Consider the following 27,895-nt stretch of genomic DNA (forward strand, 5'->3'; position numbering starts at 1 on the left):
GCTCACCTCAGACAGCACCTGAGGGGCACAGCCAGTTAGTCAGGCCTTGCCAGGATTACAAACTATGGAGCTGAGCATGTGGAGGAAAAATATCCCTACTAGAGACAAAGCCTCACCGTAGACAGCCTACACAACAGTACTATCTCCTTCAATTAGTCCATGGTCATCAACGAGGCAAATGTCTCTGCCTCCAGAGCCAGACAGGGTGGTGTTTTAATAATAGGCATAAATCTATTGTGCTTTTCTCCTCGTGACCTAGCATATTCTGTCAGGGCAACACATACCCCAGAGAAAGGAGTAGAATTTATGTGTACAATAAAACAATAGAGCTTCAGTGACATCAGCTGTTTGACAAACGTTAATATACATTTGCTATAAAACAGGCAGCAATTACCAGAACGTGATACCCAAATAAAAATCCATGATCCATTTGCACGACAGATCTTCAATTTACCCTCATTCATGTGAAAGAGACACATAAAAATGATATCCATGCTTAAAATCACTTAGAAGCAGTCTGAGAGACCCCACAGTTGCAAGTGATACTGCAGTACTTAGCTAATACTCATGTTTCGATGGCTTTGCCTTCATGATTCTTCCAGTGGTTCCTTTATGTTTTCTGGTATTTTGCCAAACACCTGTGAATCAGTGCACAACAAATATTCCTGCCATTTAATTTAGCCTTGCACAGAAAGGCTATATTAGGCCTGATGCAGACCTAATCCCAAACCTCTAAAGAGGTTTAAGGCACTCTGGTTTCACCTAATCCCGAAACCTAAACCAGAACCACTGAAAACCTCCATAACACCAAAGGAATGGGCAAATAAAGGGTTTCCACTATGAAATTATTAAAAGGACACAGTGTATCTTTTGGCTTTGAGACCTAAAGCTTTACCTAAGGAGCTTGGACCGTCCACAATAAAAGTGTTTATTTTGAAGATAGGAGGTTGAAAGGTTGAAAGGTTTATTTGACTAGAGGGCTGATTTCACCCCTCCCGCCCAAAAAAAGGAGAGGGTTGATCCCCTAGAGGAGTGAAAATGGGAAAAGGGATGAACAAGTAACAAGGCAGGGGCGGCCCAGCAAAGCAGCCAAAGAAGCCCAGGTTTCTCTCTAAGCCTCAGCCATGGCTCTCTGTGAGAAAGAGCAACAGCACAGCCCCTGGTGCCCAACTGGTCCCTGGTGTTCCTCGCAGCAAACGCGTAAGGAAAGAGTTATCAGTGATGATACAATAAATTCATTGCTGCTGTTCAAAATGGAGAACCTGCTCTTTTGAGACCTTACTGATGGGAGACAACATGTAAAAATGTGCACTGCAATGGAATTTTCAATTACCAATTGCATCCAACCGTAATAAATTTGATCTTGCATTAATTCATGTTAAATTAATTTGATTCTGTCATTCCTGAATTCTGGTAACCACCTTATCCTGCCATATAACTCATTATCTTTGTGTTGTGAAAGGGGTATTTCATTTTTCAAGGCAACCGTTGGGAATATTAACTGTACCATATTCTAATAAACATTTAGCTCCTAACAAATTAAAGACCTGAAAGTGTACTGCACATGTGGTTTCATTATGCATAGCATTTTATAGCAATGATCTGCTGCTCTAAATCTCTTAATTCAAGTAATTTCAGCAAAACACATAGGGAAATATGGGGCTATATTTGTGCATTATACAATACTGAAGGTATTTATCTGCGCTTAGGACATTCCTAATACTGAAAGGCATAGCCTCCTCAGTGTGCTGCATTATTTCACAACACCTGAATGCCATTTAAGAGCTCTTTACAGCAAGGATTTAGGAATCAGTGTTCCTACTGATGAGAGGTTTGATATAATTTGAGTAAAAAAGCAAGCCCCAGATTTAGCTTCGCCAACTCTCAATAAAATCTCAATGCCTTTGTTTGCATCAACAGAAGAGGAACAGAATAGCACTTATTGAACAGCACTGTGGTACTCTAGGTGTAATTCAGCTTTGAAAGACTTTTTGGCTCCATCAACAAAAATGGCAGGAAAACTGAAAGGCATTAGTCTTACAAGGTCCCAGTCTTTCTAGCTGGAATTATAGCAGTATAGCCTTGTGAAAAGCTACATAAATGTCAAGGTTTTTATCTCCTAGCCAGGCGACACAAGCAAATGATGGTTTATTTGCTTTCCTTGAGCAAGTCTTGGTGTAGCTGGAGAGCAACAGGGGACGCTTAAGAGGGGAGACCATGCCCTTCTGCAGTGCTGTCATGTGTATGCACCTGCACCGAGCTCGCCATTGCCTGCCTGAGGAGGGTGGGTGGGTATGTTCCCATCCCACATAGCGTTTTCGGTTTAGTAGCAACAATACATACTGGGTTCTTACACTGCTGCCTGATTTAGTCCAATTGTGACACCCAGCCATTAACTTCCATTTGGAACTACTTCAGGAGGCAACTCTCTTCTCGAAAGAGGCTCTCCTGCAAGACAGCATCCGGAAAACAAAGTGTGGCTATGTTGCACTGAACGACTTGGGCCTGTTTATCCCAGAACAAATCCAGGTTGACAGCGGCTGCCACGGGAGGCAAATGAATTCGGGGTGACGGTAACGCCGTGCTCCACAGAGCTTCTGGCAAGGGAACGCTGTGCAAGCGGAGAGCAGGAGAGCAGACACCGCTGCCAGGCCCGCGCCCGCAGACCCAACTCCACAACGACAGCGTGGCGAGTCACCTCGGTCGCGAACCGACTCGGTGCACGCTCGATGGCGCTAACAGGCAATAACGGCAGTAACGGCGCCCCGGCCGAGGCCTCCCCAGCCGGTTCAAGAGCCCCGCTACCCGCCCGCCCGCCAGCTGCTGTCCTTCGCGCGTCCCTGGCACGGCGCAGCGACAGGCCCCGGGCCCGGCCTGGCCCTGCCTCCGCTGACGGCGGGGCCCCCCCGGGCTGCCCCGGACCCCGCAGGCCTCCCGCGCCGGCCGGCTGCCCCGCGGCCGCCGAGGGCCCACGGCCGAGGGCCCAGCGCATGCGCCCGCCTGCGCCCCCGTGCGCGACGCCGCGGGCATCGCGCTGTGCTCGGCGCTCTTCTGCCTCTGCCTGCTTCCCGGAAGGCAGCCTTAGGTGGAGCAGAGGAGCGCCGAGTCATCGCTGTGACGCTTCCTCCCCCGCCAGGCGGAGCGGCGCCCGGTGAGCGGCGATAGGGCGGGACGGGCGGGGCAGTCCCGCATCCCGCCGCCGCGGGGGAGTCGCGGGGAGGCGGCCGGGGGCGAGGGCGGAGCTGGGGTTGGGGTGACGGGACGGCACGCGGCGGCTGCCGGCGCTGCGCTGCCTCTGAGGCCGCGGGTCCGGGGGAGAGTGCGTCTGCGCGGAGGCGTCGCCATGGCAACGGCGGGGCGGCTCGGGCTGCCGCGTGCGGGGCGCGCGCCGGCGGGACCGTTATACCCTGCCCACCTCGCGCCTCCTCTCACGGGCGGCGGCGGCGGCCGGGGTCGACCCAAGTACCCCCGGGCCTTTCATGGGCATCCCGGCCTCTCTTCACCTCTCCCGGGCCCTTTCCTCCCCCGGGCACCTCGGCCTTGCCTCACATCCCCCGGGTCCTCTCCTCCCCTGGGCCTTCCTCGGGTGCGCCCGGGCCTCCCCTGGGCCCTCTCTTCCCCCGGGTACCCCAGCCTCGCCTCTCTTTCTCTGGGCCTCCCCCGGGCTTCCCCCGGGCCCTCTCCTCCCGCCGGCACTCCTGGGCATCCCGGCCTCGCCTCTTCTCCCCTGGGTACCCTCCCCAGGGCTCACCCACCAGAGTCTGCCCCGGCCAGAGGAGCGAGCGGGGCCTGCCAGACGCCCAGGAGGGGACGGACGCCTGAGCGAGATGTGCCGCTTGTGGCTGATGTGAGGCTTCTGTTAGATAAAAGTCGTATTTTGGTTAGAGTCTGTGTCTGCTTAACTGCAGCTGAGCTGCTCTGAAGCAGTTTGCCTGGAGAGTCTATGTGCAAGCTGTCTTCTAGAAGCTGTAACACTAATGCCTTGTGCTTTGCGTTCAGAATGCACTCGATCAAATATGCAATAGTAGTGATCCATAAATACCAAACCTAGTTGCAACGGAGCTTACAATTCCAGTGTGTTGGTTTTACAACTCTTTCATAACAATACCAGCACTTTTTTCCTAGGACCAAGAGAAATGAGAGGTTTTTAAGGTATTTAAAAGTAAGTGACAGTGAACAAGCTTATGTAAACACTGCAGAAACAGGTGAGGCTGGGAAATGCATCTACTGAATTTCACACCCAGTTCTGTCTATGGAAAGCAAAGCCTTGGGTGGGTTGGTGCTTGCCCTGTGCCTTCCCCCTGCTGTTTGCAGCTCTCTAACGGCAGTCCAGTCCTCAGGAAGGCTTGTGGATGAGTAGTATTTTAATACCCTTCAGCTGAAAGAATTTGTGGAAGTAAAGCATAATGTTGTTAATAATACACATAATATAGTAATATGAAAAAATAATATTGTATTTATCAACTGGATAGAGCTCTGACCAACCTGGTCTGGTCTCGCAGATGACCCTGCTTTGAACTGGAGATCAGACTGCAGACCTCCCAAGGTCCCTTCCTCCCGGAGTGATTCTGTGACTGTATAATTAATACACTGTAATTTCATAATTCAAACTTCTACTCAGATTTAGCCTTCAGGAATCTAAAAAACTAGCCTTGCTTCAATAGATTGGCTTGAACTCCTAGGGCTTTACTCTGATTGCTATCAGAAAATGAAGCAAATCTTGCCTAAATGGATTTTTCAGATTGATTCGTTGAAGGAGAATGGAAAAGATCAACACCGCTCATTTCTCTTCCCATAGTGCAGAACGTGGGCGTGCTGCTCCTTGCTCTGGGTGCAGTAGCACCGGTGGTTGCGGGTACCCAGGTTTCCTTGCCTTTGCTCCCTCTACTGGCAGTCTGATTCTGCAGCGAGGTATTGCACGGTTGGCAAGTGTGTGAGAATTAGTCCACACTATAGGTATTTTCAGCATGGGTGCCTTGTTTGCTGCATAGCATTTGATGGACCTAGCTGGCATTCTGAACGCAATCGTGCAGTGTTTGGATGGCATTGCGTACTGATACCTGACATTTGGACTCTTTTACTGGATATTTTGCTTCTTAACCAGTGCTGGTTGTTTAAGAAAATGCCTAATACAACTCCTTGATATGCCACCTTACAGTAGAAAATAATCTAAGGTCCAGATTCAGTAGCTTCATTTTGAAATGAACAAGGTAAAAAACAGACATGGTTTGTGCTCTGCAAAAAATAGAGGGTGTGAGAGATGGAAATCTGTGTGTAACTTTTACTCTTTCTCTGGCAATCTTTTTGAAGAGCAGCTCTCCATGTTTTTTAGCACAGTCTCTTTGTGACCTATCATTCTTCCAAAGCTTCTTCCACCAACCCCCAATTTTAGTAGCATTTCTGTGAGGCTTTTAGAGAGGTCTCCATGACTGGGGAGTGTTTCATTAATAATGTCCTGTCTGCATAAGTTATATGGAGTATAGAGGACATTTTATTTATTTTTAACTAAATTACTACATTTTAAAGAAACTACTGGAATAACTTCTTGGTCTTTAATGATTCCTAATAACATTTTTATTGATTTACAGGTAAACTAGTTTTTTCTTGTCGTAAAAATATCCTGTGATCAGGAAATCTAACACTGTTTGTTCTGACTCAGATGTGTCATTATCAGTTATAAAGATTTTGCAGATGGAAATTATGTTGGTGCATGTGTGGGGTAGAAGTCAGTTTCTGACATCAGATAAATAGTCTGGTTTTGGTTAATTGGTGTAAAGACTTATTTTTAAGCATTAGAATTACAATATTAGAAATATAAGAAACTAGGGAGCAGCTCTGTTGACTAAGTACGTTATGCGTTTCCTGACCCTGCTGACCATTTTAGAATACTGTGAGTTTCTTTCTGCAAAGAAACGCTAAACTGCTGACCCGTGTATGTTCTTACGTTCTAAAGAGACAAATTTTTTGGCTGTTTATCACATAGTACATCAGGCTATATTACATTTTGTGTTTGCCTACCTTTTATTTTTAATTTGAGTGCTATTTCTCTGCAAGCTCAGCCGTAACAACATACTATCTCATTGGAACAGTAAGAACTGTAAACCAGTCGTCGCTAATTAGCTTATATGGGAGAGTTAGTGCTGAAGATTCAGGTTTTCCAAAATGAAATTCTATGAAGCACTGTCTTTGTCAGGGAAAACAGCTACTATGACTACTCTTCTGTAATAAATAGTTTTGTTGTAGCTATGTTGGATTATATATGTATGTCAGTGAGATTTCTCAGATCAAGAAGACAAATTCAGTTATGATAAAACAAAGGTTGAACTTTCCTTTTTGGATGCCTCTTCTGAGTTGTAATGGTGATACATTACTGCTGTACAAACTTGAAACCTCAGCACAGGATTACATGTTTGCGTGTATGTCTTCATACAGAAAAAAGGTAAGTTTAGTAGCAGTAATAGTGTTTTGATCCCAAAAATATCTGTGTGGATAGATTTATGCTTTCTTTGTAAGAATGCAGCGTGACTGCACTAGAATATACTTGGTAGTACAAATGAAGGGTTTCAAATTAGTAATAGCTTGAAAACTACTTTAGCTACTGGGTTTTTTTTCCCAAATTATTGGTCTCTGTGGAGCAGTAAAAGTGATCACAAAGCAACGAGAAAGAAATAATTCCACAAAAAAACCTGCACAATATTTGCCCAAGCAAACCAGCTTGCTTCTGAGCTCTGTGCTAGCACGGTTGTACAATAAAAAGTGGGGTTTTTTCTGTTCATAAGCAATAGAAATAATTTCACAACTGTAATGAATGCACTTCTGTGGTACGTTTTAATTATATGCAGCTAATGATGGCATAGCTTGTCATTTCAAAAGTTGTTTCAATGCCATTTATGACTTGGTGTAAATGCTCATATTGTCACAGGTTTATTTGAAAGAACTGGAACTTTGAGAGATGTCAGGTTTGCTGTGGTGAGAGAAGTGACTCATTAAACAATAGGGGCCAGTCACCAAGAGTAGATCGTAGAGCACATTTAGGCTACAGATATTAGAGTCAACAGATTTACTGAAAAAAAGAGGTATTACTGGATGTTGTTTAAAAAGGCATATATTAGCCTTGAAAGTTTCCAGGCCACTAAACTGGAGAATCCAGGCTATGTCATGATTCAGAAGCATTTAAACTATCAATCAGTCTCTTCTGCATCGCAAAAGTGAAAGTTATAGGGGAAACCACCTTGTCTATAAATGGATTTACCAGCACAGGTCCTTAGAATTGTAATATCGTTCTGCAAGCAAATTTGGAGTCTTAGGAGCAAAAAACCTTTTAGTCAGCAAATTTTTTCTTTCATGATTTATTTTTTAAAGGTCAGAAGGTGACTGCTAGAGTGAAAAAATAGTAATTTGTACAGGAAAACCTTCCCAGATGAGATGCAACCTTGCCCAAAACTTCTGTGCGTACAGCCTAAGTTTCCCAGAGCTGCTGGGTGACTGTTGGGTGTAAGGTAAAGCTGAGCAAGGAAGAAACAAAGACTAATGTTTTGCCTTTTTTTTTTTTTAATTATTCCATAATTTTCAGTAGAAGCTATATTTCTTTGATTTAGGGGAGGGAAGGATTCTGCTTTAAAACATACTCTTAGGGGAGACTTTTCGTGCTTAGACAGCTGGAGCAGCTGTATATTCCCCACTGAAATGAAAATGCTACAATTCAAGATTTAGAAAGGTAAAAGTGTGACCAGAGCATTAAATAGAAGGACCATATGATACCAAAATTAAGCTCTGTGTTTATTATAAAGAAAATCCTAGTTGTAGAAGGGGAAAAAAATGAACTTGTTCCACCACTTTCTTTTTTCCTCAGGAGAAAACACAGAATATATCCTAGGTAATAAATCTGTTTTATGGCTCACATGAGAAAGGGTGGAGAAACTCCCATTATTTTCTTCCCAGAAATTGAAATGCACATGAGCTAACATGGGAGACACTGGGATTTTCATCCAACAAATGCACAGCTGGCTTCTGCTTTTATTATTTTTCTAAGCCTAAGAATTTTTCATTTGATTAGCTGGTGGCTGACAAAACTATCCCTTGCCCAGTGTTTTGTATTACTGTATTTGTTGTTAGCAGAGTAGGTGTGATGCAAAAAAGATATTGTAATACATACCCAGAAGCATAGCTCAACTTGTTCAGTTGATGAGAAATTTCTACTTGCCTCTCCTTAAAATGCAAGTTTCTATCATCAGGCTTTGAGTTTGAATATCAAGAGAGTAAATTCTTGAGACCTAGAAAGAATTGTGTAAGCACTTGAGGATTTTGTTTTTTTGTTGTTACATTCGGATTGTAGAATCGCATCTCTATTCGATTGTAGAATCGATGCTCTATGCACATAAATAGTTGGGAATCAGTTGGCAGTCTACAGTGCCAATTTTGCCATGAGAAAGTGGTGAGACTATTTGAGGGGAAAAAGTCCTAGTTAGAGTTAGGAGGTGGGAGAAGTAGAGCTGCAAACAAGATATATCAAGGATTTTAAGTGTACACAGGGTGAGCTGTGGAGAAGACCTGTGGACACACTTAATGTGAAAAAAACCCACAGATCCAACTAAAACAATGAAACCAAGTGCTAAAGTGAGCAGAGACATAAATGTGGGAGGATGGGAGCCATCTAGGACTGAGGCTGCTCAGAGCCGTCCCTGTGCAGACCTCTGTAAAGCCATGGAGTCTCAATTTGCAATCAAGGCGGGGAATGGCCTATCACAAAACTTCTTGTGCCTTCTGCGGAATAAAACATACTCAGGAGCCCAATATCCTGGTCTGGTTTGAATTGACCATTAACAGCAGGGAGAAAGCAGACTGGTTTCATCTGTAGTGAGTCTCCTGGTGTTTGAAGTACTAAGCTGTGTTGCCATCTTTGTTGTCCTGGGCAAAGCAATGCTAACACCTTCGCCAAGTAAGCAGCAGAGGAAGAAGAATGCAGTTTTATCCCAGATTGGTAGGTCTGCGTTGCCCAAGTGTTCAGTGTGTTTCTAATTGTTATTTTCAAAAAATTCCAAAACAAGGTGATGTGTTCTGGAGGCAGGAGAGAATGCAGGCTATCTGCTTCCACTTGAGTGTTGTGTGATGTCTTCTCTGGTTTTAATTTGTAGCCATTTATAAATCATAGACGGTCAAAACCATGTAAGAAATTTTTAAGTGAAATGACCTTGAAGGTGCAGGTTAATTACAAAGCCAAACCTGTACCTAATTTGAGGTCAGTTTTCTGTCTTTTTATACCATGGCTGGCTGGGGAAGGAATGATTTTGTGACGATTAGTAGAACCTATGTACTGTGTATCTGTGTTCTGACCTGGCTCCATTGCACTCATTAAATAGTTTTTGACGAATTTGAGCTCTGCAACCAGAAGGTTATGACTTTGCTAAATGCCATGACATTTTCATGGATAAGGAAAATTACCTTAATGATAAAATAGGAGACCGCTGAAGTGGCAGTAGATCATCACGGGAGCTCTCTTTTGGTTGGATCTCTCTTAGAGACTTTGTCTGCTAGGGATCAGAATACTTGGTGTGTGAGACTGTCACTTGGGTCATGGAAGCGTGTGAGCCTGTATCTGCGACGGCTGGTTCCAACTGCGTGTTGCCCAGTGCAGAGGCCCATGGCAGTGGTCTCTCCAGCAGAGGCACAGTCAGTGCAGCCAACTTCACCATCAGCCTCTTTTTTTCCTCAGTCTGCCTTGTTAGAGTTTGCATCTTTGGCCTGCCAGTATTTACCTGTTTGCTCTAATAAATTTTCTCTTCTGTGATGGGCCTGTTTGACCTTTTGGAGCTGTACTTTGAATCCTTGCACCTGTGTTAGACCCTTTGATCCTTTTGTCCCGATATATGACATGATGCCACGTTGGTTCCCAGCTGGGTGAACATGTTACTGTGTGACTGGAAGGGATGTGCTCCTGGCATGCAGCTGGGGACTCTGCTGCTTAGCAAAGGCCCTTGGAGCAGAAGTGGCTTGCTGTGGTGGCGCACGCTTTTCCGGCAGCGCAGCACCATGGCCTTTCTTTTGCACTCTGATCCCTTGTCCCAGGTGCAGAGGGGTCTCCCAGCTTGCAGAGAGGGAGAGCCATAGTGCTGTGCCACATAAACAGGTGACGCACAGTCTTAACTGCAGAGAGGTCTCCAGCCTGGTACTGTTATACAGCATTTATGCTCTTTGTGTGAGATTCGCCAGGTCTGCTGTTGGTAATAGTTTGACTGTGTTGAACAAGACTCTCAAATTTGAGAGGAATTGGGAATGTGTGAAACATTCAGGACCTTTTTAATTGTTCCTTCCCGCCCACCCCAGCTGTGTGTTTAGCCCCTTCCCACCTTTCACTCCAACAATTGAGGGTGTTGGTTACTTCCTCCTGTGTTCGTGTCAGAAAAGCTTTTTATAGTCCGTTTTTCCAGTCGACATATGTACTTCCTCCATTGCAGCTTAACGCATCATCCTTCCTACTCCCTCCCAACCACTGAAGCTAATGGAAAGTCTTCAGGGTATTTTATTTGTAATAAGAATGGAGCTGTGGGGTTGGTCATTATTCCTGCTTCAAAATGTGTCCTTCGACAAGCTGTGTTTTGTCCTTGGTAAAGAAGCAGCATGTAAGGAAGCAAGTAATAATCAGGCGTATTTAGTTTACAGGACATTTAGTTTGAACTGGACATTTCCAGCTCAGCTTTTGTTTGGCTGAAAATCTATGTAGAAAACCGAAAGTTTGTCAGAAATGTGAACGGAAGCGGCTACATTCTGGTTTTTGACAAAAAAAAAAAATCTTAATAGAATGCCAAAAGTAAATTAATGACTTCTTCATTGTCATCCATCCCAACTTCTGCAAGGAGCACAGATGAGGCGAAGGCAGTCTAGGAGCTCCACATCCACCCATTATTTTGCCCTGGACAGATGAGTCTGGCACACTGACAGCACCTGAGCCTTGCGGATCTGGAGCTGTGCTGGAGGCCTTTCCTTTAAGCAACATCGGTTACACCGAGAAGGAAGGAAGGTGGCACGGCCACTTCCCTTCATTGCCTGACGGAGGTATCCCTGTTCAGGACAGCATGCATTGCATCCTGCTTAAGGAGAGCACAGCATATGGCTTACCATGGCTTCACTCCTGCTTGCTGGATGTTTTTATCACCATTTGTCCAGGACTCTTATTTAGCCCCAAAATAGAATTAGTAATATTTAATATCACAGTCTTTTTCCCCACTCTGTGACAGATAGCTTATTGAGAATATCTCATGGGAATACCCTTTATTTCCTACATTTTGGATGATATTTCTCAATAAAGGTTATGTTTTGGAACTAATTTTCTAATTAAAATTATTTTTTTAATCTTGCAAGGTTTTCCAACACTGATGAACACAGCCCCGGTCCTTCAGTGGAATGGCATGTGCAGACACGGCCACTGTGGGCTAACTAGCTCGCTGCTTCAGATCTTTAATATTTTCAGTCTCTGTCTCAGTCTTTGTTTATCCCAAGTGACTAGTTTTAAAGTGATATGGTAACTCTAATCCAGTCTGGGCAGGAATTCACTCTTCCCATATACTACCTCCACTGTAAGCTTGCAGCAAAAAAGTGGATCTGAGGGACGCGGAGCTTAATTGTGACACTGGGCCTGAGAATCCTTGTGCCTTAAATCTCCTGTCTCACCATGGGACGTCTAAGGTCCTGACAGGTCATTTTTAGCTCTTTTTGTATTCTGTGATTACTCTGTGAAAATAACATTTTAAAGGCACCTGCTTATTTTATTACTCCAGTGCTAAATAATTGAAATCAGCACTTAGCATTTAATTATAGTTATTTTATACCATAAATATTGTGTAGTGCCTGATGATGTAATTGGGCATCTTTATAATAACCCCCTATTTTTTAAAATAAGGGGGAAATCTCTGAAATTCATGCCTTCATGCTCATGCCCATTAAATGTGGTTATCATTATCTAGTGACGACATATGTTCTTCCTAACTAGGATTCTCTTCTCTTTCATGCTGATACTATCTCCATGCTAGATTATTCCTGTCCCTACTAGCACCTTGGGGCAGGAGTGGGAAGTAAATGTGTCCCATATGGCCACTTCAGGCAGCAGTTTTGGGTGTGGGGAGATGGGAGAGGAGAGGCAATGAGGTGGAGAGACAAGGTGGTCTTCATGCCTGGTCCTTCCCACACTGTCACAGGAGGGGGGCAAGCAGAGGGGGAGCTGGGCCATGACTTTTTGTACTGTCGAGCTTGTTAGGAGTAACGTGGGAGTACACTGCATTTGGGACGGGGTGAGCTTATTTGCTCTACCAAGCGAGGGGAAGGGAGCCAGGGAGGAACTGTGACTCTGAGTCACCCGTTCCTCCTGGAGCGCCTCCTGGGGTGGTGCCGCTACATGCAGCCCAATACAAGACTGAGCCTGAAGGCTTGAACTAGCTGATTGCAAATATTTTACAGAAGTCTTATTTTCTGGTAATTACTTTAATATGATTCAGTGTTTTCTCTTTTGTCTGATCTTGTTGATGAGCCTTCATGCCTGATCCTTCCCCCACTGTCGTGGGTGCAGGGCAAGCATTCCCATACCATTGGTGCCATTCCTGCTGTGTTTCACCTCTTGGTTTTGGGGGCTGTGAGTAGGTGCATTTTGAAGGGTTGTTGCTGTTTAGTAGAATGGACCAAGAGCATGTCCTTGCAGAAGAATGGCTGATCCTGGACCTGTTCTTTTGAAGGCTTTGCAACTAAGCTGATTCAGACAGTGGAGGTAGAGCAGTTTGCAGAACTGGGGTCTGGCTACTGTTTGCCAGTTCACATTCCTGGTGATTCCTGAAATCAGAGCTCCAGTGGAAACCTGCAACTTCTCTTCTGCGGCAAGTGTTATGTATGAACTGAGTCCAAAGCACCCAGTGTTCAACAGATATATGAAGAATGGCTAGGATTTAGGTTCTAGTGTGTCACCAACAGTATTTACTAGACACTAATAATAACAGTGAACAGACCCATTCCATTCATAGATCTCTAGAGTTTTAAAAATCCAGCAGAACCAGCAAAGTACCTAAAGCCCAGCCACTGAAATCCAGCCAAGTTTTGTAAAGATTACAATGGTAGCTTCAATTAAATATGAATTGTGCACTTTAAATGAACAATTTATTTAAAAGGAGTTATTTTGCCAAACCCTAAATGTACCAATAAATAAACCAAAAGAATCTTACATTTATAAGGTTTAGAAAAAACCTTTCAGATATTTTTAATGCTTTTGTTTAACCATGTGATTCATATTTAATCCTAGTTAGGCCTAAGTCATACATACGTATCTTTACAGCAGGCTATATGCGTCTCATAAGCAACTGACTGGTCTGTGTTATTGCATTTGTTCAACACGGGTGGGGGGAGAGAGGTGTAGAGTACAACTCTCTTGCATAATCTTTTGCATATAGTAGGAAAAAAATCTGTCTCACATTATACCTGCAAGAAATACATGGGTGCTCGTAATTCATATTATCCCATAAAATTTAGAAGAGCATTCAGAGACTGCAAATGAAGGTAATTTATGTATAAAACCTCATCCATGAAGAATTTATTGCCACAGTAGGTATAATATACTTTGGCACAGACTTCTTCCCTGAAACTAGTACTTGCAGACTTGAAAAAGGAACATACCAAAGACCTTGCAGGTTAAACTATAATCTGGTTTTATACAAAACACATTATTATTAAGACTTTTGTGTTCGAGAGAGCTAAAGCCAGTTGCTAAGTTATTGTTCCATGGCTATTGCAGATGTGTGTGAATATCTTCACTATGTAAGTAGTCTCTTTAAAATCAGCGTGAGTTAGTGGTGCCACCTTTGCGTCATTACTGATGTATGTAAGTATTTTGGACCTTAATGGGAACTGAGGAAACTGCAGAAGTCCATTTATATAAAACATTCTAATGTGTAGTGTCTAAAAATGAATATTCTGCTTTGCAGAGGTCGTTCACTAGCAATTTCTTGAAATCCACATCTCATTTCCTCCTGCAAAGACTGCCCTGGGAACATGGGGCCTTCCTCTCTGCATTTGGGCAAAACTGCCAGATAAAGTCTATGGGATCCATCCATTTCATTGGCATTTTGAGACAGAGGCATTTCTGTGTGACCACAGGGAGATACGGCTTCTGTGTCCCAGTGAGTTCTTCTTGCTGGTAGACTTGGGCACATGGTGGCAGAAGCGAGGCCAAGGCAGAGCTATGGTTACACCACAGCGATGTTGTGCATAGCCTCGGGGGGATTTCAGCACTGTCTCCTCAGTGCTTGGGTGGCTCGTGCAGCTGGAACAAAGATATATTTCCTTTTGTTCCTTCTGCTGGGGTCTGATTTCTTTTTTCTTTTGAGATTACATTGTGCACATATGCTTTTATAATTATTGCCTCTTTTTGACCCAAACACTTTTACTTCCATGAAAGTTAATGACATGAAGTGAAAATCAAGGGGGAAAGGCAACCCATTGCTACTCCAACATTTCTGCATAGTACAAAGTAACCTTAAAATAGGGAAGGATCTGACTTACTGTAAAATATGCCACTTAAATGCAAGTAGCCGGGAATGGGGAGAAACAGCTGCTAGCACGATGTATTAGAGGGATTTTGACCCAAGTCAGCAAGAGAATTTTCAGGGCTTATTGCTGTAAAAATGAACCAAAGCTCTCAAGCTTGATGTAGAGTGGCTAGAATTTAAAATTCTTCCCCTAAAGATACGCAGTGGCGTAGGGAAGCAGTGTGCTAGGCTTGGATGGACAGAGAACATTATCAGTTCCTCTGGGATTTTAACCAGTAATTTCAGGAAGTCTAGGTGTTTCAGGAAGTGCTATGAAAATATTATGCTATTTCTTCCGGATGTAGATCCTTGGACGGTACACTTACACTTAGCCTTTTCTCTGTTGGCTTGCCCTGCAGCAGAAATCCTAAACTACTGAGAGCAAAGATAACTTCCTTTGCCAGGTGTATTAGCTGGAATTATATCTGTTGCAGAAAGAAGTAACTCCTTTCTTGAAAGTGACGTGTGATTTTTGAGGCTAGTGAAGATTTATGTTGTCAAGGATGTTGTTTTGCTACTAAGGAAAGCCTCAGGGGGCTCATATCTGAAGTACTATGTTCGGTTCTCTGCTTTTCCACATGGATTCAGTGGAGTTAGAGATGTGCAGAAAATGGCAATTGAAATGATTGGGGGAAATGGAACAACTGTCATATGAGGAGACTGAACAAGCTGGTACTCTAGTTGAGAGAAAGACAGTTATTTATCACTGAGATTTACAAAATCATGAAAGTGATGAAAAAACTGAATGTGGAACCATCGCCCTCCAAATCTTGCAGTGCAAGAACTAGAGGGCACTCAGCGAAGCTAGTAGGAGATCAGGTATAAAACAAATAAAAGAAAATACTCCATCATTTTCTGAAACTTCAAATAGTGAATTTCTTGCCAGAGGAGGTAGTGAAAGCAGCGGTATCAGCAGGTTCAAAGGGGATTAAACAATTTCATAGGCAACAGGACTACAAATGAACAGTGAAAATATGTGCCTTGTAACATCGTTAATACAACAATTGTGCATGGAGGAGTATGGGGCAGAATGGACTGCAAAAGCAGCCAGGCTTCTGTCTTTTCCCTAAATAGCATCTCTAAATATCATTCTGCTGTTGGAAACAGGATACTAGCCTAGATGGACCAGTTGTCTGACCCTGCAGGGCATTTTTTTCTGCAGTACTAGAACCATACGATGTTTTCCTTCGAAAGGTTCTTACTGTTAGTACGCTGAATCGTCATAATCAGGAAAAAATTGGTAGCAAGTGTGTTAATACTGCATTCTCGATACCTGAAATATGAATGTATTTTGAAGTCTGATCCATTGATAGCCAAATGCCTGCCTGTTACTGTGCATATTACTAACATGGCATTTATTTGGAAAATGTACAACTTGGAAAATGAATTTTAAGTTTGGTGTTTATTTTTCTTGGCAGTGAGTTTTAATTATCTCTGAAGTGAAAAACCATCCAGGTGCAGTGAAGCTGTATGGTGCCATGAGTACTCTAGCAGGAAGGTATGCAGGACAAGTATGCAGGAAGCTGAATCAGAGTAGTTTCTTTATGCTCCAATACTGCATGCTACTGAGAAGCCTTTGGGCTAGTTCCAAGTAGGCCAAGTTGAGAGAATGAGGCAGAAGAGGGACTTTGGGCCGGCCACATCCACAGGTCAGGGGCCCAGACCTTGGGCTGTGGTCCCTGTTCCAGACACTGGGCTTTCGTGGCATCCCTGCAGGTGGGGGCACCCTCCCCGTGCACCCTGGTCAGTGCCTGCCCAACTCCTGCTCACTCAGTCGCACTCTAAATATTAGGCTACTGCTTCTTGTATAGTAGCTAGCTCTTTTATTATTTATATCTTTTTAAAAATTTCTTTAGCTATTGTTTGTTATTGACATCTGTAGCATTTAGAGAAGACCTGCGGGGGTGGGGTAGAAAAATCAGTAATTCACTTTAATATAGGACACAGAAAAGGTCTTTATTTTTTGCAAAGAAAAAAATTGTCTTTTTTATGCTTTATTTTTTGAAACATGAAGCATATTGACAAAACCATTCTCTGTTTTAGTTTGGGGACATGGGATTTGTTCATATGGAGGCTTTTGCACATTTGCGTAGCTCTTCTGCTCTGGGCACACACTTTTGGTAGATACCGACAGAAGCCATAAACTGTACCAGCGCAGCTCAGGTTGGTTCGTGTGTCTGAGGAAACTGGTAGCGCTCTGCTCTTGATGGGAAATCCAGTGTCAACAAATCCGCACTATTGGTCTCAGATGTGCTATTGGGAAACGTGTGTGGCTTTTAATCAAAAGAAATTGAGTGTTTGGTTCTTAGGAGTATCTTTTTTTCTCTTGTTTCAGTTAAATAAATGTTAACACAAATGAAGAGCTTAAAACTGTCAGACTAAAGCCACAGACAATTGAGCTTTGGTTCTGTGAGAGTTTTGATGTCATCGTCCTTCTTGTTTTCCAGTGTTCTGGGGAAGTACTTCAGCTATAGAGCAAAAACAAGCAAAAGAAGCCTTTTAAATCTTCTTCACACTTAAATACATTTATGCATATTTTTAGTTACTATTTACTTCTTGCAAATTTATCTCGATCTGAAAAATGTTTCAGATGTATTCCTTTCTTAACAAAGATTTGACCCACATCTTTATAGACACAGTTTCACTATTTTTTCTATCAGCATTTAGTTCAAAGGAGCACTTCTAAGCATGCAGGCAAAAACCCAGTTCTATTGTATAAGAGAGAGATGTGTGTTTTATATCACGGGAGTTTAGAGAACAATGCAAAGGTCAATTGTGTTGCTTGCTCTCCTGTCACATGATGTGGGTGTGTGTATGAATGCATCCCTGGAATTCCACTGTGGGATCTGCATCTTTGAAGCTGATGCTAAAATTACTGCCGAGGCTCTTCCAAAGGCGGATACTGATAGAAGATTCAATGAAATCGAAGGTCGCCAGTCTGGTAGGCGTTGAAAGATACCTGGCTATGATACTATTTCTGATTTAATAATGCGAATGGGAGGCTAGCCCTTTGTAATAATTAGGACTAATTACTGAAGAGGTGTTGACAGACGGGCTAAGAGGAAACAAACTGCCTTTATCCAGTGGCTTAGAGTCAGATTACTAGTCTTGTGTTATCTGTTTCTCAGAAAGTAGAAGCTTCAATCATTCACTAAGTCTTCAAAGGGGAAAGGGATCCTAACAATATACAGGATTTGGGATGAAGCTATGAAATACGTCTTTGACTCAAAATGGCTAAATTAATCTCCTTTCCGTAAATTATCATACTTTTAAAGTTTGAGTTACAGATGGAGAATCTGATTGTAGTACTGAAAAATATGTGAAATCAATATTGATGACTGCCCTGTCATTATTTGTTGTCACTGCTTCTGCTCATGGATTAGCCTAAACTCAGTTCCTTGTTGTTAATTATATTAAGACGAATTCTTTGATTCCCTCTTACGCCATGCTTGCTATCCACCTGAAATGGAGGCAAGAGGAAAGATTTGGTACTCTCGTGTTCGGTGTCTGTTTGATGAAGATGTCATATATGCTCAAAAAGCAGGAAATACATCTGCCAAACTCAATTATCCATTAGTTACCTTCTTAGGAGACAAGATCATGCGTATTTTAGGAAGAAAACAAATTATAATTGCATTTACTGAGAAATTACTCATTGAAGTAGGATTTCCTTAAAGAGTATTTCTTCTCTCCTTTTGGGTGTAGTGTCCATCCAGCACATCTGCATGTGACTGTCCCATATGAATGGAGTTAGCAAAGCCATTCAGGGGTTAATGCTTTCTCACTAGGATGAGCACTCGGTGTGACTTACTTTGGGCAAATGATTTAAAAGTCTAGCAACCCTCCATCTTCTCAAATGACTGCTTTTGAGTGCGTTTCTTCCCACCCTCCACCATACATAGGTCCTGTTTTTCTGAGAAGCACGAGATAAATATGGTTGCATTCAATGGCATTTATAAGAAGAGGTAGCTTTCAATTATTTATTTACTTTTAACAAAAGAGGCCTTTTAATTAGTCTTTAAATATTTATAACAGTTTTATTGTACTGTAAAATCGGTTATACTTTGATCTAGATTTTCTGGGTTGAGATAATAGGGTTGGTAAAAGTTTCCTAATGAATTTGGTCAGAACATGACATAATCTGATTATCTGATGAAAGATTGACACTTCAGTTCCTGCCAGCATAAAAGTGCGGTACAATAGGGGGCTGTTAAGCACACATTCAAAGGCTGGGAGTTCAAGTTCAGGTACTGTAGAATTGTTCGAAGTTTCAAATTAAAGTGGTGAAACAGTTTTGCATTTTTTGCTACATTTTTGGTCAGGAGTAGTTTATAGTGGATAAGAGGAGTGAAGCTTGAAGTTGCATGTATAAAGTCTGTAACTCTCTTCTGTAACTTTGGGTTTGTTTCTCTGCATTTGCTAAATAGTGGTTAGGGTCACTCTTTCAAACATGGAGAAACTAACGGATCAGAACATTGCAGGCGTTGGAAACTACTAGAAACTGGGAATTAGGCATCATCAGCATTTGAGCACTGTTAAATGCAGGACCAGTTTTTTATTAACATCCCTTATGTTTTAACAATTTAACTGTTCAACATACAATTACTCTTATCTCAGAGCCTTGGAGATGAGCATATTTAACTAATGCATCCTACGTGCTTATGCAAAATGGATAGAGACTTATGTGATCAAACTGGCATGAAAGAACAATTGTGGGTTTGTACCTGAAGTGTAAGCTTAGACTAAACTGTTAATATATTTTTTTTAAATTTGATATTTAGGTAATATTTGCTTAGTAAATGTCATTCCTGTTTGTACTGGAATTATAGTGAGCCTTATTAGAACTCTTGGACTAATCTGCTCTCCAATAACTTGGCTTATCCAAATACGCTGTATTGGATGGGCATCTGAATAGACAAATGACACATACAATAAAGCTTGAATTTTGGGGGATGTTTCGTAGCGTAAAAATACTTTGTAATCTGTAACTTTGATCTATTTAAAAGTGATATGCATAACACTAAGTCTTCCCTTTTTTTAAACACTGAGGGGTCTTGGAGGAAGTAAATATTTGTACCAAATGGTACGGTCTTTATTGAAACACAGTTGCATCTGACCTTGAGAGTTCACTTAAATAAGGATTTAAAGTTTTAGCCTAATGAATTGATGCAGGTTAAGGTACTGTCCACACTGCTTTGTTTCTTAAAATACTACATGGCACGCGAGTCTCACTGGCTGTGGGAAGGGACTGGAGTCGGTGTGCGGGGTCCTAACCCCATTTTCGCGACTGTGCCGCCTTGGGAGGTCACTTACTGCCCCTGCCTCAGTTTCTCCATCGACAAAGAATGACCCATAATAATGCTGGTCTCAGAGATGTGCTGTACTTTACACAGAAGCAGGAACCTTCTAAAGAGAAAATGCTCTATGAAATACTGATCTAATGAATAAATCCCGCAAAGCCTTCCTCGTCTGAGCAGTCTCACCGACACCATCCAGCAGTTTGGACTGGTGTAGATCAGATCTAGCATTTGGAATTCGAAACACAAGCCAGACACAAATAGGAATTACCTTTGCTTATTTAATATTCTTTCCATGTTCACGTCAACTTGTCCCATTTGCTATTTGCAATTTTAAAGTATATTTTTTAGCTGTTATGAAACAAACATTGAGAATATAAATGTGGGAGGTAGGAAACAGGTACAATATTCCGAGATAAATGTATCTTCTGCTCTGGCAATGCTGGTGAGGTACTTAGCCTGTTCAGTTAAGTGAAGAATCTTTTTTCCTCTTTTAATGAATAGGTATTTTGTGAATGTATTTTGTACTTGTCTTTTTAATTCTATGAAATGTAAACTGCATGATTAAAGTAAAAGGAAGTACTTTGGAAAACACTGTCAGAGCTCAACTTGCAGTGCTTTTTAATTTAATTGCCTACCTCTGCAAGGCATCTCGCTCTTGGTAAGGCGTTTGCAATAGGGGGTTATTTCATAAGCAGAAGAAAGCACACAGTCAGGAACACGAGCCGGAGTTTTAAAAGTACATGAAAAGTAGATTGCCGCTTTGTGTCTTCATTAGCGTCACTACTCAGTATCTCCTCCCACCAAATGTGAATTTCAGGGATGTTCATACTCAGAGAAAGTTGAGGACTCCTGCCTGTGACCAAAAGTCATTTTTACTTCAAGTGTGGCCAAAGCAAACTAAAATACAACACTGCTAATTCCATGTGTAATAAAATAGTTCTTTTACCAGAGTTTAATCCAAATATTTATAGGGTAAGAAAAGAATTTATATACTTTTGCTTCAATTGAATCTAAGGTAATGACACAAAATTAAAATGCAGTGTCTTGTAAAAAGTACTGAGGTAATGAAATGAATGTAATTTTAAGGTGAGTATGAAAATGGGGTTTGGTGTCTTTCTCCCTTATTGTCGACCGTATCAGGCCAGATCCTGAGCAGAGCTCAATGACAACAGAAACAGCTCCGTTTCTGGCAGCTCTGGACATGGTCCTGTACATCAGGAATCAGCTGATAAGGCATTGTGCGATGCATTTTGGAAGTTAAAGTTAATTTCCTATAGGTTATATTTTTATTATGCAATATCATGTTGCATATATATTTCCTTAATACTAAAAGCTCTTAAGTTATATTTCACGCTTTGAAGAAAAAAGTATAGAAGACAAAATGTCATCTGATTTGTACTGTGTTTCATGTTCCTATGCCCTGTGGGAGGAAAAGAAAAGTAATAGAACAGACAAATAAATAAGCGTGGTGTTGAAACTGGCATGACAGTTTCTGCTCTTGCGCAACGGAACTGCAATCAATTTATTGTCTTCATTGGTCAAATGCCAGAAAAACAGTATAATATTATACAAGAGTAGATTAATTAAAGTGTAATTAGAAAGGAATAAATTAAATAATCATAAAAGTTTGTCATGGGAAAAATATGTGTTTAGAATTAATTAGTTTTCAAATAAAGTGATATTTTAATTGCTGAGTTACAGAATCCTTAATTGCAGACATATAATTCTGGCCCAAATAACTTCAATTGCTGTAACAACTTGATATATTTCTTCTCTGTCAATTCTTTTTAATAGTTTGTTACTAAACAAGATTATTGCAGGAAACGTCTGCTAAAATGTCTGGAAGATGTTTAATTAAGCCCATGCTATCTGAGGACATTATTAGCTCTCAGAACCAAAAGATTTGTAACTGATGCTCACTATGCAGCACCCCTAATTAAGGAGGATGGGCAGACAGAGTCCCGTGGCTCACAGATTGTGCACGTGGCTGAACTAGAGGCTACTCAAAACAATCTTTTGATGGTCCTTCGCTTATCAGTTTTCTGCTAGATTACAATGATTTATCAAGCGTACACACTTAAATTCATTTTGGGTCTAATGATATGGTATAGAGAGACAGTTGGCTAAATACTTCTTTTCTCTTATATTGTGCATTTTCATATTCTTCCATTTCTAAGGTGATTCAGCATTTGTTGTCTTTTTTTAATTAATTTTGTGGAGCGTGTGTTGCAGAGCTGAACTACTATGGGCTTTTATGCCTGTTTTATTTCTCTAAACAAGGCTGCCTGTGGTTACATCATTGCCCTTTTCCAAGCAGCTAATGGTTTCAGAAAGTGAAGCAGATGGGTGCCTTTTCCCTCATCTGCAAAATGAACCTGTTTATGAAACACTAGAATTTCATCTGTTTCAGCTGTATTTCATGCTGTATTTTAGAGTCCCTTATTAAAAGCTAGTGCAACGATATGTGAGGCAGGGGCTTTCATGTTTTCAGACGCTGTATTTTTGGCATAAACGTATCCATGATATTTGGCTGTCTCCAAAATGTTTACTTCAGTAAGATTTGCAATGCCCAAAATGTTTAACTGTGTTGAAAAAGGTCAGCCAGCTGATAGCTGAAGGCGAATATGTCAGAATGAAAGACTGAAAAAAAATTATCAGTCCGACACAGTGGGAGTATTAGAATGATTAATGTTTATGTTAATTTATGGATTTTACATATTGATTAATAGCTTTTTGTTTCAGTGACCAAAATGTGTAAGTGGCAATGAGATCCATATGCTAACTTCAGTGTCTTTCAAATATTTAAAATCATTCTTAGTTTTGTTCCCATGCTGAATATATGTTTTCATACCAGAAATAATTATTGTACAGTGACTTTTTAAAAAATTGCAGATAGAAGTATTTGAAAGTGAACCTCAAGACACAAGCCTGGGTTTCAGTATTCCTGAAGGTTACACACTTGACATTTCCATACATTTTTCTTGCAAACTTCATTACTTAAAATCGTAACATATTGTGGGTTAGCCTCATTCAGTAAGGGGATACCTAGAGACAAAAAAGGTGCTAACACTGTGAGGAGCCATTATCCGGGTGGAAATCATTAAAAATATGTTGCATCGCGTGATGGTTATTAGTCATTTTCTTTTCTGCTCCCATAAGATTTTTTGGCCTGTCACCAACTGCTGATAAGCAATTTTGTTTGCTATCTGTCCATTGACTATCACAATTGAAATGTGGAAACTTCCATCGTTCATTGCCTAAATGTCAGGAGAGAAGGTAATTTTGGGGACCTTCTGAGAGAGGATGAATTCCACCTTCCCTTAAAGTCAATGGAAAGGGAGGTTCTCAGCACTTCTCCGAGCAAGGCTTCTGAAGTGTTTTTCTGAGCAGACAGTCACTGTTAGTCATTAGAAATGATTTGGTCACTGTTTCGAATGAAAGCTCTGACAGCATTTAGTGTTCCCAGCCTATTAAAGGAAGGGCTCTTGTCAGCTGTAATGTTGGCTGTGTGGCAACAGGTTTATGATATCGGTTAATAGAGGATCGTATGGCTAGGTCATCTAAATCATCTTTGACATTGACGGGTCTCTAACTAGCAGGTTTTGCAAGCAAGAGAATTCTATCTAGAAACCTATCTGCAGTACCTAGGCCTTGTATTCTGCAGTGCAGGCACAGCGCGCTAATGAACGCTCCCAGTCCACCCTGGCGATTTTTTCGGCTTTTTTTTTTTAATTACTTTTCTAGGTTTTGAAGTCACATATGACAAATGTACATCACTGTGCTTAATCTCTACTTTGCTAGTCATAGGTAGGTAGTAATACGAAAAGCAACCAACTTAAGAGAAATAATTTGATTATCCTTACTTCTGAAAAGTAAGAGTGCTTTATTAGTACATTTTACTGGTTAAATCAGAAATTTCTACTAATTCAAATTTCTGCTTTAAATCAATCTCTTGATTTAAAGATTTCTGCTGATTTCTAATTTCCACTTGTAATAAATTATTTTTTAAATTCACTTTAAAGAAATCCTGGAAGTATAATACAGTTTATATCCTAATTTAGCACCAAAGGTATCAAAGGGAGCTTTAAGCTGAAAGCAGCGCTGTTACTTGACTGACAAGTGAATTTTCACATATTCTGGGGCTCTGACCTTTGCAGCTATTTGCGTAGCGCTCCCGCATCTCTCGATCTGGGCAGGCAGTTGTTATACAAGCGTCTACTGATTTTACTTTTACTAGTGCATGTTTCTGTCCTTGTGTTCAACACACGTATCTTGCGTTTCGGGAGACTGGGGTAGGAATGTGAAAGGCAGGCTGCCTGGCTTCTAATTTTGGATTCTAATTTTTGGCTGATTCATTCTTCCCCAAGTGTTTTGTGCACGTTAGCTTGTTACAGGACACAAAAAGGTGTTTCTTTGTACTGTCAGTTATTTGTCACCTCACGTGCCAAGGGATTTCTTCAGGTGACTGTCTCACAGCATCCCCTTATATTGCTGACTTCCCTGTTTCAGTGCATTCTGTCACTTTTTGATTTGTACATACAAAATGAAAAGCCGGGCCTAAAAATTTGTCACAACACGTCTGAAGAATTATTTGTTTACCAAACCATATACCTGCTTTCAGACCTCTTGCAGTCAATAACCTATAAAAATCCCCTTTTGCAGTCAGATGAGGTGAACTTTAACTCATTCAACTTGTGCAGATTTGTCTGGCAGCTCCTTTAATTATATGTGGAAGTGCTATTCATTAAGTGGGGCTTCGTAGCCCTAAACTCTTCTCCACTTCCTAGAAGTGCCAGCTAACCAGGCAGCATTTTGTGTCAACCAGGGATGTCTAAGATGTTTCCGAGTCCCGCTGCGTTCTGGCATAGTTCAGTGAGGTGCATCAGGTGCTGTTGGGACCCTCCTGACCTGCCTTTGCTACTCCAGTAACTCACGTGCCAGCAAGGCGATAGCTGGCTGCACAAGGAAGGGCCAGGGTGTTTGTAGGCAGCCCTGCTCTAAGGGTGTTTCTTGGGCGGAGGGTAGTTCATAGCTTCACTGGTACAACACCCAGTCGACTGCAGTGGGCTGCTGGCTGGAAGCATGGGAACGCTGTGTTTGGAAAGCTCAGACTGCTGGATTTTAACGCTGGAGACAGTGAATGTAATGCAATAAAGTAAATTGTTCACCTTGCACTATTAATCTGAGGGAGTCTTTTATTTCCACCAACTTCCTCTGCAGTTACAGCTAGCGACCCACTTTGAAAACACCCTCACACACTCGAGCTACGCTGTACAACGTGGCAGTGTCACAAGGCTCTTGAGCAAGTGCAGGTAGGCACAGAAGGGCAGGCTGAAAAAGGGCTTTTGTATGAATGAAAAAGAAACAGCCTGGAAAGGGGGAAGAGCAATTTGTTGCCATCTTTCTCAACTCCTTCTTTGCTCTGATTTTTCTTTTGGGAGGGTGGCACCTGGTAGACTAGGAATTTTCAAAAAATAACAGGATTTCATATATCTGTTTGTGCACACACCTGGATGTGTTGAATATTTTGCAGTAGTAATTATGTCTGCACACCTGCTGGTTTCAGTCTCAAATCAGTTTGCCAGACATGCCTAGAGAGATTTATTTCTCCTATACCTGAAAAAGCTCTTTTACCACTGAGTTTTTAGCACTCTAAATAAACCTAAAGGAAAAAAGGAGAGGATTTTTTTTTTGTCTTTGCTCAAGCCATTGGTATCTCAAACTGAATCATGGAGTTTGTAGGGGGAGGAGAGTGTTTGGATGATATTTTAATAGCAATTTGTTTTTGCTTCAATGTGTGATAGAAATACAAGTGACAGGAGTGGGAACAGGAGAGTTGCTGAATTCTGCTGGAATTTTTCCTGTGGGAATCTGTTGATGTTTTTAATTCTCTGAGAGATTTTTCTAAGGTAATCCTTTTGACATTTACATATTTTAAATGACTCTCATTAAATAAAAGCTTAACTTTTTCATATCAAATGCTGAAGTGATGATACTGGCATACCACGGCATAGAAATTCAAATGGTTTGAAGATTATTCTAATTGCAACCTAAACAAAGGAAGTTCCGTGAGGGATATTAATAGTGGATTGTTCTTTAAAATAAGGTAATTTTGAAGGAAATTGTTCTGGCATTTAATAGAAGCACTTTTTTTTAGACAAAACCCTTTTTAGTACCTAATGTGTGGTGCGCGTAGCCGTTTGCTAATTGAAACACTAATCTGGGCAGCTGTGGTTTCCACTCCTCATTCAATGGAGCAAATACAATCTGTGCAGGAGCCCAAGGGTTTGCAACGCACCTTGTGAAAATGCTTTCAGTTGTCTGTGTCGTATCGAGTGTAGCTCAGCCCCTGAAGGAGGATGCTGTTACCAGCACAGGGAAGGCTGGAACAAATAAAAAGCGGAATATCTTTTAAAAAACAAGAGTGTGATGATGAGGAGTTGCATCTCTTACAGGTGATATACCCTCTTGCAAACGAACAATGCCATAAGCAAAGTGATACATATCTTTTAACATCCTTTCACAGGAGGCAGGAGTCGTAGCATGAGGATATCGCCCAGAAAAACATACTGTCTAGCCCTGAGATGCTTTTAAATGAACTTTTTTCTGAAGGTTGCGCTTTGCTTGTTCAAGCCCTTGAGCCAGATTTTGCTCTTAGACCAGGCTAAATACTAAGCAAATTCATTTAATTAAATTTGCTGCAGATATCCCCAGTTAACAAGAATAGATTGGTCTCCCTGGGGCTAGATGGAGTTAACACGAAAATAAATGTTGTGCTAATTAGAGAACTCATTTTCAGACACCTCGGGTGAAAAGTCCTAGAGATTTAGGATTGAAAATTTATTTGAAAATGAGTCTTAGGCTTCTAAATCACTTAGGCACTTTTGAAAAACTTACCCAGGGGCTTTAACCATTGCAGAGTCATCACATTTAGTGTGTTTGTAGCTGTCTGCTTAGCAAAGCGTGGTACAACCATTATCTATTAGTGTACCACGATGTATTTATTTCATTATCCCTGTAAATCAAGTAGGGATATTGAGCTGCTGAGCTGCCTGGTGAGTAGAAGGCAGGCTAAATGTCATTTTTTTGAGGATGCTTATGTGTCACCAGGAACAGATGGATGCTTGCTTGGAGTTTTCAAGGCACCAGTGCACCAAATTTCCATCTATTTGCAACCTTGTGGGACTTCCTGTTGATTTAGGTACCTAAGAACTTTTAATTAAATCTTGGTCTTAAGTGACTTGTCCAAGCTCATGGATGAAGAGAACAGCACAGATGTGATTTTATAGTTCGGCACTTGCTGGAAATAAAATGAGAGGCTTAATACTGTCACGCTGCCATTCATCTGTTGAGTCGCGATAGGAAGTAATAAGGAGTCATCTTGTATGCCCAGTAAAAAATGACATAGGTTTAATCTTAAGCCGAATTTCCAGATTCACGTATCTGATTAGCAAAAAAGCAAGCAAAGAACCAGGCTCCAAGGAGCAAAAAGTCACTTCGTTTGCTTACAGCTTGAAAGTATGCTTTCAGTTGTTGGGCTTTTTTTTCCTGTAGCCAGTCAGGACTTTTCTGAAATATTGTCCTTGTAAAGACATGCATTAGTAGCGTCTGTTTCATGCCAGGTAAAACCCTTCCCACAGCCACGCACACACTTGCTGTCTGTCAGCAAAAACTCCTGTGTCAGTAATTAGAAAAATGCTATTAAAAACCTGCCTTGTAATCCCAGATAGCCTCTGGGTTGGCTCGGTTCTATTTTGTCTCCATTGCTCAGTGCAGTAACCCAGGATCGTTCCACTGCGAAGTGGGACCCCGTGCCCCTGGCGAGCCGCCTAGCTAGGATTTTATTTACATGGTTCTATAAAGTGTCATTTTGACAAAACCCTTGGTCTAGCAGGTTTATAACACAGGTGAAGCATGCTGCAGACGGGCACTTGGGAGCTGGATCTCACCATGGGGGCAAACCTGAACATCCTGTAATCATCTGAAAACTTACTCCAGCCTGTCATGAGTCTGGATCATCAGACAACATCATAA

The 27,895-nt window shown here is 41.6% G+C and overlaps 1 protein-coding gene across 2 annotated transcripts in view; it reads left to right on the forward strand.

The window, feature by feature from the left end:
- The first annotated feature begins 3,051 nt into the window (after positions 1–3,051).
- The window catches only part of GNB1L (G protein subunit beta 1 like), a 43,568-nt gene continuing 18,724 nt past the window's right edge, over positions 3,052–27,895 (forward strand). For both annotated transcript variants that reach the window (XM_064466566.1, XM_064466567.1), the window contains exon 1: positions 3,052–3,151. The gene's annotated coding sequence lies outside the window, so the exon portion shown is untranslated. The remainder of the gene's footprint in view (positions 3,152–27,895) is intronic.

The sequence above is a fragment of the Phalacrocorax carbo genome, chromosome 15, assembly GCF_963921805.1.
Source record: "Phalacrocorax carbo chromosome 15, bPhaCar2.1, whole genome shotgun sequence".
NCBI classification, from domain to species: domain Eukaryota; kingdom Metazoa; phylum Chordata; class Aves; order Suliformes; family Phalacrocoracidae; genus Phalacrocorax; species Phalacrocorax carbo.